This window comes from Equus quagga, chromosome 20 (genome assembly GCF_021613505.1).
Source record: "Equus quagga isolate Etosha38 chromosome 20, UCLA_HA_Equagga_1.0, whole genome shotgun sequence".
In the NCBI taxonomy this organism is placed as follows: domain Eukaryota; kingdom Metazoa; phylum Chordata; class Mammalia; order Perissodactyla; family Equidae; genus Equus; species Equus quagga.
In genome coordinates, this window is record NC_060286.1 from 9,784,002 (window position 1) to 9,798,198 (window position 14,197).

Genomic DNA, 14,197 nt, shown 5'->3' on the forward strand with positions numbered 1-14,197 from the left:
ACCATCCGTGCTATTATTTTTTAAACAATCGTAAATTGACTCATATTCCTTTCATTGTAATACCTATTTTAACCTAGTCCTAAGGATTAATATCCACGGAATCGCAGATTTGTTTCTTGAAAAAGGTGTGTCTGTGTATCATCAACTAAAATAACCATGTGACCCCCCAGTGGCATGCTAACCACACTTGAGCAACCCCTGTGTTAATCGAGTCAGCTTTGCTATCTCACAAGAATGGTAAATGTACAGACATAGAATCCTACCCTCCAGAACATAAGCTGCTCTATCTCCCATCTCAAAAGGTAGTCTTATTTTTTGTAATCTTTCAAGTAAACACATTCCAAGATACGTATGACAAAGAATATTTAAAGAACTCTTCTGAATTTCTTAATTTAACTTGCTCACATATTTCACAGATTAAAATATCTCCTTTAGAAAATTCATCTCTGGGTTTTTCTTTTTCTTTTTTTTTTTCAAAGATTTTATTTTTCCTTTTTCTCCCCAAAGCCCCCCGGTACATAGTTGTATATTTTTAGTTATGGGTCCTTCTAGTTGTGGCATGTGGGATTCTGCCTCAGCGTGGCCTGATGAGCTGTGCAAGGTCCGCACCCAGGATCTGAACCGGTGAAACCCTGGGCCCCGGAAGCAGAGCGCGAACTTAACCACTCAGCCACGGGGCTGGCCCCTGGGTTTTTCTTTGTTTAAAGTTCTTCAGACTGATTTAATAATAACAGAAGTTTACTCTGATACTAATGACACAAATATATTGCTGTGTCCTAATTCTTATGCAGAATAGTGTAAATCAAATACAGCATTTGCGGAGCTTAAATAATAAGTAAAAGAGGGAGCTGGACCTGGAGAATCAATAAGGCTCTCTTTGTGTTCATTTATCCAACAATTTATGTCTCTTGAGTCATATTATGTGCCTGCTGTTTTTCTAGGGGCTGAAGAGGTATCAATAAAATGAATTTTTTAAATAGATAAAACCTCTGTTATCATGCATACATGATAATTAGCGTAATACAAAATTTTATGGGAAAGTTTTAAAGTACATATTTATCTTTGAGATACTTCCACCAGCGATTTCTAGTATCTCATTCCTTAAATATTATTCTAATTTTGAAAATCTCCAAATATTTCAATTAATATTTTAATTCATATTTGTAATTCTTATTTTTAGAAGTTCTTTTTCTCAGCATTTGTGTATTATAAAATATCTGAAACCTATAGAAAAGTGCAGACAATAATATTAGACTTTATTCTTTCATTTGGTCAGACTAAAAACATTGGGGTCACTGACTCCTTTCACTTACTATGCTTCACAATTTTTGCAGTATCATTATACCAACTATGCTATTATTTAAAAAAATACTTTACAGTTGACTCATTTTCCTATCTTTCTAATACCTCTTTGACTCCTTTCCCTCACCAACACCCCTCAAATTTTGTAGGTTGTGCCTTTAAAATACATCCAGAGTTTTACCAGTTCTCATCATTCCCATTAGCACCATCTTGGTCCAAGACACTATCGTCTGTTGCCTGAATTATTGCAATAGCGCCATTCCATCTGCCAGCTTCCATCCTTACCCCTCTTCCCAGTCCATCTTCAACACTGCACTCAGAAGAATCCTGTTAAAACGGAAGCCGGATAATATAATTCCTCTGTTCAAAAACTAAAATGCCCACAACTAGAAGGACCTGCAAGTAAGATATACAACTGTGTACAGGGTGGGTTTGGGGAGATAAAGCAGAAAAAAAAAAAAAAAGAAGGAAAAAAAAAACTAAAATGAATTATCATCTCCACAGAATAAAAGCCAGAGTGCTTAATATTCTATTTCTGAGTTGTTTATGTTTTTGTATGTAGTTATAGTAGCTTCATTTTCACTATTAGATGATATTCTATTGTAAGGAAATAACTCATTTTATTAATCCATTCTTTCATCTATGGAAATGTGGGGCTCTTTCATTAGTTTTGCTGTTATAAATAATGCTGCCACAATAAGAAATGCTAAGGAAAATTCTTAAGGATGAAGGAAATGATATAAGATGTCAATTCAGAAGTACAGGAAGGGACGTATAACTTGTACACTTATGGTCAATTGATTTTCGACATGGGTGCCAAGGAAACTCGATAGGAAAAAACTAGTTTTTCAATAAATGATGTTGGAACAATTGGATATTTACATGCAAAAGAAAGAAGGTGGACCCCCGACATCATACCATATAAAAAATTAACTCAAAATGGATCATTGACTTATACGTAAAAGCTGAAACTGTAAAACTCGTAGATGAAAACCTAGGTATAAATCTTTATGGCTTTAGGTTAGGGGATGGTTTCATAATATGACCCCAAAAGCAGAGTGACAAAAGAAAAAAAATAGACAAATTGGACTTTATCAAAGTTAAAACCTTTTGTGCTTTAAAGGAAATCATCAAGAAAATGAAAAGATAACACACAGAATGGGAGAGAATTTGTAAATCACATGTCAAGTAAGGGACTTGTATTAAGAATGATTAAAGAATTGTTACAACTCAATAATAAAAACACAAACAACTCAACTGAAAAAATAAGCAAAGTATCTGAATAGACATTTCTCCAAAGAAGATATGCAAATAGCCAGTAAGCACATAAAAGATGCTCAAGACGCAAATCAAAACCACAATGAGATACCACTTCCCACACAATAGCATAGCTAAAATAAAAAAGACAGACAATAATAAGTGTTGGTGAGAATACGGAGAAATTGGAATCTTCATACACTGCTGAAGGGATTGCAAAATGGTCGTCACTTTTAAAAACAATTTGGCAGTTCTTCAAAAAATTTTAAACGTAAAGTTACCTTATAACGCACATTTCCAGACTTACTCTAATGAGCGGCCTGGCAAATGACCCATTATAAACATTGTTTTCCTCATTTATAAAGTAAGAATGGTATCTGTTTGTTGATAATTTATATCTTCAAATTCAAACAATAACAACCAAAACTAAATCTTTCACTTTCCAAAGATACTATTAGAAATTGAAAAGTTATGTCACAGACTGGGAGAAAATAGTTGCAAGATAGTACATAAATCTGATAATGCGCTATATAAAGAACTCTCAATACAAAGACAAGCAATGCAGTTAAAAATGGACAAAAGATATGAACGGACACTTCATAAAAGAAGATACACACACACACGTTGTGTGAAATGAAAAGATGCTCAACATCACTAATAATCAAGGAAATACATATTAAAATCACATTGAGGGGCCAGCCCCGTGGCTGAGTTGCTAAGTTTGCATGCTCTGCTTCAGTGGCCCAGTTTTGCTGGTTCGGATCCTGGGCGAGGACTAAGCACCACTCATCAAGCCATGCTAAGGCAGCATCCCACATAGCACAAGCAGAAGGACCTACAACTAGAATATACAACTATGTACTGGGGGCTTTGGAGGAGAAGAAGGAGAAAAAAACCAGAAGACTGAGAAAAAGAAGATTGGCAACAGATGTTAGCTTATGTGCCAATGTTTAAAAGAAGAAAACTACATTGACATCCATGAAAAGAAGAAAACTACATCTTCACATCCATGAGAATGATTAACATTAAAAAGACTGACAGGGGCCGGCCCAGTGGCACAGCAGTTAAGTTAGCACATTCTGCTTCAGTGGCCTGGGGTTCACCAGTTCAGATCCCGGGTGCAGACATGGCACTGCTTGGCAAGCCATGCTGTGGTAGGCGTCCCACATATAAAGCAGAGGAAGATGGGCATGGACGTTAGCTCAGGGCTAGTATTCCTCAGCAAAAAGGGGAGGATTGGTGGCAGATGTTGGCTCAGGGCTAATCTTCCTCAAAAGAAAAAAAAAACGTAAAAAGACTGATGATACTAAGTGTGGTAATGGGAAATTTTGTACATTGCTTGTGGAAGTGTAAAATGGCACAACTGCTTTGAAAATAATTTCACAATTTTTTTTTAAAGATTTTGTTTTTCCTTTTTCTTCCCAAAGCCCCCCGGTACATAGTCATGTATTTTTAGTTGTGGGTCCTTCTAGTTGTGGCATGTGGGATGCCGCCTCAGCATGGCCTCATGAGTGGTGCCATGTCGGCACCCAGGATTCCAACCAGAGAAACCCTGGGCTGCCAAAGTGGATCACATGAACTTAACCACTCGGCCACCGGGCCGGCCCCACAGTTTTTAATAAAATCAAGCATATATCTACTCAGTGTCCCAGCAATTGCATTCCTAGGTATCTATCCAAGAGAAATGAAAACATATGTCCAGAAAAGGACTTGTACAGAATATTTACAGCAGGTTTACCTATAATAAAAAACAACGTAATGACCATCATCAAGTGTGATACACTCATACACTGGAAAAGTAGTTTGGGGCCGGCCCGTGGCCAAGTGGTTAAGTTCACACGCTTTGCTTCAGCGGCTCAGGATTTCACCGGTTTGAATCCTGGGTGCGGACATGGTACACGGCTCGTCAGGCCATGCTGAGGCGGTGTCCCACATGCCACAGCTAGTAGGACCCACAACTGAAATATGCAACTATGTACTGGGGGGATTTGGGAAGAAAAAGCAGAAAAAAAAAAGATTGGCAACAGTTGTTAGCTCAGGTGCCAATCTTTAAAAAATAAAAAAGAAAATTAGCAATAAAACTGAACATATTACTGATACGTGCAAAAATAAGAATGAACCTCAAAAACATGTTGAGGAAGCCAATACTAAAGAAAGCATGCTGCATTATTTCATTTGTATGAATTCGAGAGCAGATGAAACTAATCTACGCTGATAGAAATCAGATCAATGATTGCTCGCAGGAAAAGATGGACTACAAAGGGGTACAGGAGAATTTCCTGCGGCTATGTAAAGGCTCTATATTTTGACTGTGGAGGTGGTAGCTCAAGTACATACATTTGTTAAAACTCCCTGAACTGTACACTTAAATCTGTGCATTTTATTATGAGTAAATTATTCCTCAATAAAGTTTATTTAAAAAAAACAATGGCACTAGTAATGTATACATGAGTCATTTTGTACACATACATTTTTGTACACGTGACATACATGTACATTTTGTTCATGTCCTAGATATGCATGGTGTCTATCTAGAAGTGGAAATCCTTTGTCTTAGAGTTCGTAAATTTTCAGTTTTACAAGATAATGTGACAGCCAGACCTGATGGCCTAGTGGTTAAAGTTTGGCACTCTGCGCTTTGGTGGCCGGGTACAGTTCCTGGTCACAGAACCATGCCACTTGTCTGTCAGTATCCCTGCTGTGGCAGTGGCTCATATAGAAGAACTAGAAGGACTTACAAATAGAACATAGAACTGCATACTGGGGCTTTGGGGAGATGGAGAAGAGAGGAAGATTGGCAATAGACGTTAGCTGCAAATCTTTCCCAGCATAAAAAAAAAAGATAATGTGATATTGATCTTCAAAATAGTCTTACCAATTTCCACTTCTGTTAGCAGTGCCTGAGAGTTCCTGCTGATGAACATCCTCCTCAGCACTTGATATTTCCCAATTTCTTAATTTTGTCAATCTAGTGGGTAAAAATGTTAGTACGGTCTCATTTTAAATTTTTCTCGCTGCCAACAGGATGGAACATTTTTTTCCACCTACTGACCATTTGGTTTTTCTCCTCTCTAAAGTTGCAGTTCAGCTATTCTATTCTCATTGATTTTCTTTTTCTCATTGATTTTATAGATCTACATATATTCTGGATTCTAGATCTTTGTCCATTATATTTGTTGAAAATATCTTCATTCTGTGACTTGTCTTTTCACTCCTTTAATGGTGTCTTTTGATGAAAAGAAGTTCTTAGTTTTAATGTTTTTTTTTTCTTTATGGTTAGTGCTTTTTATGTCTTCTCTAAGAAATTATTCCATACCCTGAAGTTATAAAGAAGCTTTTTATTTTCTTCTGAAAGTTTCAACATTTTTGTTTTTCATATGTAAATCTTTAATCCGATGTTTTAGTGTGAGTAAGGCTAAGCTTGTTGTAGAAAAGATAACCCAAAATAGAGGAATTAAAGAATATAGACTTTTTTCTCTTTCAAGTAACAGCTCCAATGTAAGCATTTTAGCTTGGAGATTGTTTTTTCTTTATGGGGTGTTTCAGGACCCCCAAGTTTGATGCTGTCTCTGCCAAGGGTGCTTTGCTCATTGCCATTACACGACAAGATACATGCCTTCACTTACTTAGGTCTCCTTTAATTAATAGCTGTAGGAAGCAGACATTACTCCTAGGGCCAGGGAACAAACGGGAAGAGTTAGCCTGAAAAGAACCTAGGGACTTGGAGGAGGGGCTCCCACAGACTGTGCTCAGACCTGGGGAGGAGAGAGTCCACAGCTGGGACCTCTGGGGGCGCCATGGGGCTGGTTCTCACTGCCCCACAGCTAGTGCTCAGATGTCTGGAGGAGGTTCTGAGATTGGTGTGGGAACTTCCAGGAGGAACCGGCCAAGCACTGAAGCTGTGAGTGCCAAAGGAATCAGACGCCTGGAGGATAGCTGCCCTCGTGCTGCTGGGGAGATCTGACTGGAACTGGAAACAGCAAGCAAATCCCCTTCTCCCGCCTTCCTGTCTCCTTCTCCATTGGCAAAACCCGAGAGAAATCATCTGGCAGTAGAACAGATAATGCTGCAGTGGAAAACCTTGGGCATACGTTGTTTTGTTCTTGTGGAGACATCTCCTCAGGGTAAATTCTTCATGGGATTATATGTAGCTTTACTGGATATTGCCACATTTTCCTCCATATGAAGTTGAGCCATTTTACACCCTTAGCAACAACATATGACAGTGTTTTTCTAGAGCCACATGAACAGAGAGCATTGTCAAACTGAAATTTTTACCAAGCTAATAGATACTAAATGATATTTCAGTATAGTTTTAATTTGGGTTTCTCCTAGAAGTTGAACATTATCTCATATGTTTGAGATACATTTATGTATCTTTTCTTTAAATTGTCTGTTCATGTCTTCTGCCCATTTTTCTGTTGTATTTTGATGATTTTACTCATTTTAAAACATACATTAGGGGCCAACCCAGTGGCACAGCAGAAGTTCGTATGCTCGGTTTCAGCAGCCCGGGGTTCGCTGGTTCAGATCCCGGTGCAGACACGGCACCGCTTGGCAAGCCATGCTGTGGTAGGCATCCCACATATAAAGTAGAGGAAGATGGGCACGGATGTTAGCTCAGGGCCAGTCTTCCTCAGCACAAAGAGGAGGATTGGCAGCAGATGTTAGCTCAGGGCTAATCTTCCTCAAAAAAGTAAAAAAATTAAAAAAAAACATACATTAGGACAATTAGCCCTTTCCTCGTCATATAAGTAGTAATATATCCCTTGAGTTTGTCATTCAATTTAACTCCAAAAAAAAAGTCACCTTAGGACCATTATGGAATCGACTCACATTTATATATTAATTTTGAGGAAAATTGACATCTTTATGATTTTATTTGCCTTATCCAAGAACAAGGGCACTTTTTCATTTGTTCAAGGTTACTACTGTGTCTTTCAAGAGTGTTTTAAGATTTTTCTCATATGAGTTTGCATATTTTTTAAGTTTACTCAAGTATTTTATGTTTTTGTTGCTTTTGTAAACAGGGTTACTCTTACATTGTCTTCTACTTTATTGTTTGGTATGTATGAAGGGTATTTTTTCTGCATGTTAATTTTAAATCTAGCAACATGTCTGAATTCTTTAATGTTCGTGTGCGTTTTAAAATTGATTTCTTGGATTTCTTGGATTCCGTGTCTGCACCGGGATCTGAACCAGCGAACCCCGGGCTGCCGAAACCGAGAACACATAACATCAGCAAATGTAATTTCACTTCTTTTCTAGATTTTATGCTTTAATTGAATTGTTTTGTCTTATTACATTGGCTAATCTCCATTAAAATAGTAAGTTATAGTGGGATGGTGAGCATCCTTGCTTTGTTCCTGACTGTAGTAAGAATGCCTCTAATGTTTCCCCAGTAAGAGGCTGAGATATATTTTATGATATTAGGAAGTATCTGTGGGGGATCAGCATTGGCCACCCCAAAATGTGTCTCTTTGGCATGAGGATTATTTTGAGCTGGTTACTTTTAAGAAACTGCAGATGGGGAGAAGCTCTGAAAAGTAGAATTTAACCCTCTGTAAGAGACATTTATATTCGTGAGGGAAATCTCCATCTGTAAAAGTACTTCCCTCTCTGTAACAGGAAGAAAGGGAGATGACCTTATCTCTAGAAACCTTCTTCTAAACCTCCTAGAAACCTTGCCTTATCTCTTATCAAGGCAAGGACTTAAATCTGCATAATAACCTTACTCTTGTTTCTTGTCCTTTTCTGGTGATCTCCCATAACTGACACACCCATCCCAACATCCTCCTTTGTCTTTAGCTGAAGAGAGTATTTAAGGGAACAGCCTCCACCATTTTGGCGAGTTGCTCAGTTTTCCTGAGTCTCTCCCATGTGTACACACTATAAAGCTTTGTTTGATTTCCTCCTGTTATTATGTCTGATGTCAATTCAATTCACAGCCCAGCCAGAAGGACCCAGAGGGTAGAGGATTTGTCTTCCTCTTCTACATATCCATCAATTCCTATTTCACTGAGTGTATTTTTTTTTTAAACAGAAATAGATACTGAATTGTATCAAAGGCCTTTTTAGCACCTGCGGAAATAATCTTATTTTTCTCCTTCTATCTGTTAATATGATAAATTATATTAAAGATCTTCTTTTTTGTTTGTTTCTTTTGTTTTTGCTGAGGAAGACTGCCCTGAGCTAACATCTCCCGCCAATCTTCCTCTTTTTGTATGTGAGCTGCCAGCACAGCATTGCCACTAACACATGAGTGGTGTAGGTCCACGCCCGGGAACCGAACCCCGGGCCACCAAAGTGGAGCACGCTGAACTTAACCACTAGGCATTGGGGCTGGCCCCTAAAGATCTTCTTAATATTGAACTATCCTTACATTCTTAGAATAAATCCATCTTGGTCATGAAGTCTTTTTTTTGTTTGTTCGTTTAGTTTTAATAGCCTTTATTTTTTAGAGCAGTTTTACGTTCACACCAAAATTGAGAGAAAGGTACAGAGAGTTCCCATATACCTGTTGACCCCCTACACACAAAGTCCCTGCCACTATCAACATCCCACACCAGAGTGGTACATTTGTTACAGTCAATGAACCTATATGGACACATCATTGTCACCCAAAGTCATTACATTAGGGCTCACTCTTGGTGTTGCACATTTTATGAGTTTGGACAAACGTGTAATGACATGCATCACCCATTATAGTATCACACAGAACAGTGTCATGGCCCTCAAAATCCTCTGGGTGCTGCCTATTTACTCCTCCTTCACCCCATCTCCTGGAAACCACTGATCTTTTTACTGTCTTCATAGTTTTGCCTTTTCCACAATGTCATATATTTGGAGTCATATAGTATGTAGCCTTTTAGATTAGCTCCTTTCACTTAGTAATATGCATTTAAGATTCCTCTGTGTCTTTTCATGGCTTAATAGTGCTTTTTAGTGCTGAATAATATTCCAGTGGATATACTGCAGACTATTTATCCATTCATGTGCTGAAGGACATAGTTGCTTCCACATTTTGGCAATTATGAATAAAGCTGTTATAAACATCCTTGTGTGGACATAAGTTTTCAACTCATTTGGGTAAATCTCAGGAGTGGGATTGCATAAACTATTCTTTTAAATGTGCTTTTGGATTCTGTTGCTAATATCTGACTTAGAATTTTTTACACCCATATTCATAAGTGAGAGTGGTGCAGTTCTGTCATATTTTGAAGTTGATGCTATACTAGCTTTGTACAAACAATTTGGAAGGTTTTCTTCTTTTAAGATGCTCTCAAACAATGTGGATAGCATCTAAGTCTCAGATCTTGGAGATTTAGAAGAATTTCCTTGTGAACCCATCTGGACCTGGTACTTTTTTGTGTGGGTACTTCTTTGATATCTTTATTTCTTCTAATAAAATTGGTTTGTCTAGACTTTCTATCTTTACTGGGATTAATATTGGAATATTGTGATTTCCGGTAAATCCAGGTCAAATGTATTACCATGATACCATGAAAATAATGACATAATACTACACAATTTTCTGTTTTAACAGCTATACCCCCTTTTATCAGTTCTTATTTTGAATGTTTATGTTTTCTTCCTCTTTTTCTGGATTAGGTTTATTAGTGGTCTGCTATGAAAATCTTTTTTTCCCCTCAAATAATCAGCATGTTGATTTACTTATTGATCCTATTGGTTCTCTGTCTTCAACTTCACTGATTTCTGCTTTTATCTTTATTTTCTTCCCTCTTTTTTTTTTTTTAAGGAAGATTGGCCCTGAACTAACGTCTGTACCTATATTCCCCTACTATATATGTGGGATGCCTGCCACAGCATGGCTTGATAAGTGGCACACAGGTCTGTATCCAGGATCCAAACCAGTGAACCCCAGGCTGCCAAAGCAGAGCAGTCAACCTAACTGTTATACCACTGGGTCAACCCCATCTTCTGCTTTTCTTTGGTTTATGTTTTTGAGTTAGAAATGTAATTTGTTGGGGCCGGCCTGGCGGCACAGCGGATAAGTTTGCATATTCTGCTTTGGTGGCCTGGGGTTCACTGGTTGCAATCCCAGGTACGGACATACACACCGCTTGTCAAGCCATGCTGTGGCAAGCATCCCACATATAACGTAGAGGAAGATGGGCATAGATGTTAGATCAGGGTCAGTCTTCCTCAGCAAAAAGAGGAGGAAGGAAAAGAAATGTAATTTGTTTATAGTCATTCTTTTATTTTCATTATATAGATATTTGAAAGCTATAAGCTTTTCTGTAATTGTTGATTTATTTTTAAGAGATTCTGATATGTATTTTCCATTATCATTATTTCTTTAGAAATTGAGTTCAATTTGTAAATATTTTCCCTTTCATCCAACACTTCTTTAATAGCACACTTTAAAATTTCCAGGTGGAAAGCACTGTTTGTTTTCTGATTTTGTTATCAATTTTCATTTTATTATAGTATTAATTACTATTATTGTTTAATTAAAATATTATTTGCATTTTTTCTACTTTATTATTCTATTGAGGAGTTCTTTGTGACATATAAAGTCAGTTTTTAGAACTGAGTCCATAAGTGTCTGAGAAGAAAGTCTATTCTCTCTCTCTCTCTTTTTTTTGCTGAGGAAGATTCACCCTGAGCTAACATCTGTGCCAATCTTCCTCTATTTTGTATGTGGGTTTCTGCCACAGCATGGCCACCAATGAGTGCTGTAGGTCCGCAACTGGGAACCAGACCCAGGCTGCCAAAGTGGAGCACACCAACTTAACTACTAGGCCACAGGGCCGGCCTTTATATTCTCTATTTTTAAGGTGTAAAATATATCAATATATCCATGAGATCTACTTTATTTATTATGTTGTTTAGATTTTCTATATCTCTACTTAATTTGATCCACTAGACCTGACTTGGCCTGAGAGAGATATGTTAATGTCTCTTACTTTTATTGTTTTTTTTATTGTGAACTGAGCAGTATGATTAATTCAATGCTTTGCATTTGCGAGTCAAACAAATAACAAGATATACAACAGGATTCCTCTAAATGATACATTTATTTCTGCTAAAAACTTTCCTAGGTTCTAATCCAGGGACTGCCACTACTAATTTTATGCCATTCGGCAAATATTTTACCCTAAGGCCTCAATCTTCTCCTGTGTAAAATGAGATGAGTTAGGGAATATTTTTTAATCCAATACTCTATTTACCAATTCAATAAAAGTGCTTTTGAAATAATATCCTTCTAAGCCCCAATATTACTGATGAAAATAATTACAATAACAACTATCATTTGTTGAGTGCTTACTGCATGCTAAGCTCCACCCTTACCGCTTTACATATATGATTTCATCGAATCACGGCATATTCGTTTTAATTTTTTTCAACCTCTAGAATGTTGGACTCTCTGATTCAATTGGCAGAAACTCGATCGATTGGCTCAGTATTTTTGGAGACCATATACTGCATAAATTGGCAGTGTACACTTGCATACTTTTGGACACAACTTTCTACTTGAATCGGGACAATGGTCAGAAAGATCACATCGGTCAAGGGAGCGATTAGCCAACATTTATTTCTGTTAGTTTCCAGGTTTGGCAGGAAATAAGACCAGAATGAGATAAGGAGCTCAGGCCTGTACAGTGATGGGTGTGATTGAGCTCTTAGACAGAGAGGAACAAAGCTGTTTTCCTGGCCAGCTATTTTCATCCCAGGCTCACACAAGTGCTCCCAATGTGGTACAAATATTGTGGCAAAACACTGTTCCTTGAGATTGGCAGAGTTAGCATCCTAACAAGGAGTGTTTAGCTCTAAGCCAATCTCCTTTTGTCTTTAGTAGTAACGTTGTCAATAAAATAGAGGCTAGTGGTAAGATAGATGGTCTCATGCTGCCTCAAATTAATTAATATTATACCTGCCTCTTTGGCTAAAGATACTTTGTGTTGTTCTTAAGTTTACTTATCCATCTGGGCAATCATTTAACACTATTATCTCCTTTACTCTCACGGTTGATAAAAGATGATACTAGGGTGAATACTCCTTCCCTCCTGCCCCCCCACCCCCGCTTCTGTGCCCTCAGCAGAGACTCACTTAATAGTCAACTTTGCCAAACCCAGATGCAGCCCCACAATCTTCTCAACATGGCACCCGAGCACAAGACTAGAATTTACTCCCAGGATAAAATTCCTTGCCATTCTTATTTAGGTACTCTGCATGCAAAGACAAGGAACTCACAGTCTAGTGTGGGATACAGGAATGTAAACAACTCTAGTTCAGAGAAATCCAAGCTGTGACAGAGAGGAGTTGCAGCCTATGTTCAAGAGTGCTGAGTTTAGTTCCTTCAGTGGCATGAGGATGTCCAACTCGCTTGAGTGCCTCAGACCATGTTTTTTGTCCTGCTCAGAACAACATGCCAGTATGTATTGAATGTCTGCTTCAGTGGCTCTCACCATATGCCACAGCACGCTTGTGTACCAAGTCACAGATGTGCTTTCAGTTTGATCAATTTGCAAAACTTGTGTTTACCACAATTGGAGCTGGCTAAGTCTCTCAGGTGGGCTGTCGAGGTGAACGGATACTTTGCTATAAATATAGAGCCCTGATGTAAATAATAGCGAAGAGGCATAACATGACTTCATGCGATCTTACTGGACTATGGCTGTGTTTTCGTGCATGAGAGAATGTGGGCACGGCTGGCTTCATGGCAACCCTTACCCCGTAGTCAGAGATGCAAGCATAGCAGCCATCCATTTACATGCCCAGGGTCGTGTTTCAAAAGAATCAGGTGTGTCTCTGTTTGGCTTAGTATTACATTTTATTTTCATTTCAAAGTGAAGAGGATCTGTTCCTGTGCTCTTCCCATTAGTCAGATTTGCTGATTTAAAAGTAGGTATTAATTTCATGTCCAAACTGACATGGCTAGGAAACACTACAGGTAATTAGAAGGCTCTAACTGGGGACATTTGAAAACATTTTCAGACATTTTATTCCAGACTCTCTTAGGTGCACTAGACACAACATGAAACAACAGTCCTTTAACTTTGAAGACTTGTAGCATAGATGCCTACAAGGGAACAATAATTAAAAAATTATTTATAACATTTTCTCCAGCGACTGTTGCCATGATGATTTTGCAGCATTTACTGTAAAGGAAGCAACCAAGGTAAAATGGAAATGAGTAGAATGAATAGAACAAAGAAGGAAAATAGCAGACAACGCTTTGGAGACAGCTCTGAGAACCCTGGAGCCCAAGCTCTCCCCAAAACAGGCTCTGTGATTTCCATGTATTATATCAGGCAAAACAGTGCTGTGAAAAGACACACCAGGACCAGAAGGATCTTCTTGCTTTATAGACCTTTGTTGTACCCAAACCATTAATAATAAATAACACGAACCTAGGTAGACCAAGAAGAGAAGAGATATTACTGGAACAATTACCTTGGAACACAAGAAATGATGGGTAGGGGCTGCCCGTGGCCGAGTGGTTAAGTTTGTGTGCTCTTTCTCAGTGGCCCAGGGTTTCCCCGGTTCGGATCCTGGGTGTGGACATGGCACGGCTCATCAGGCCACGTTGAGGCGGCATCCCACATGCCACAACTAGAAAGGACCCACAACTAAAAATACACAGCTATGTACTGGGGGGATTTGGGGAGAA

General features: G+C 38.3%; 1 long non-coding RNA gene across 1 annotated transcript in view; it reads right to left on the bottom strand.

Annotated features, from left to right (window-relative positions):
• LOC124230770 (uncharacterized) overlaps positions 1-14,197 on the bottom strand; it is a 62,272-nt gene that overhangs the window by 46,994 nt on the left and 1,081 nt on the right. The gene's annotated exons all lie outside the window — the stretch shown is intronic.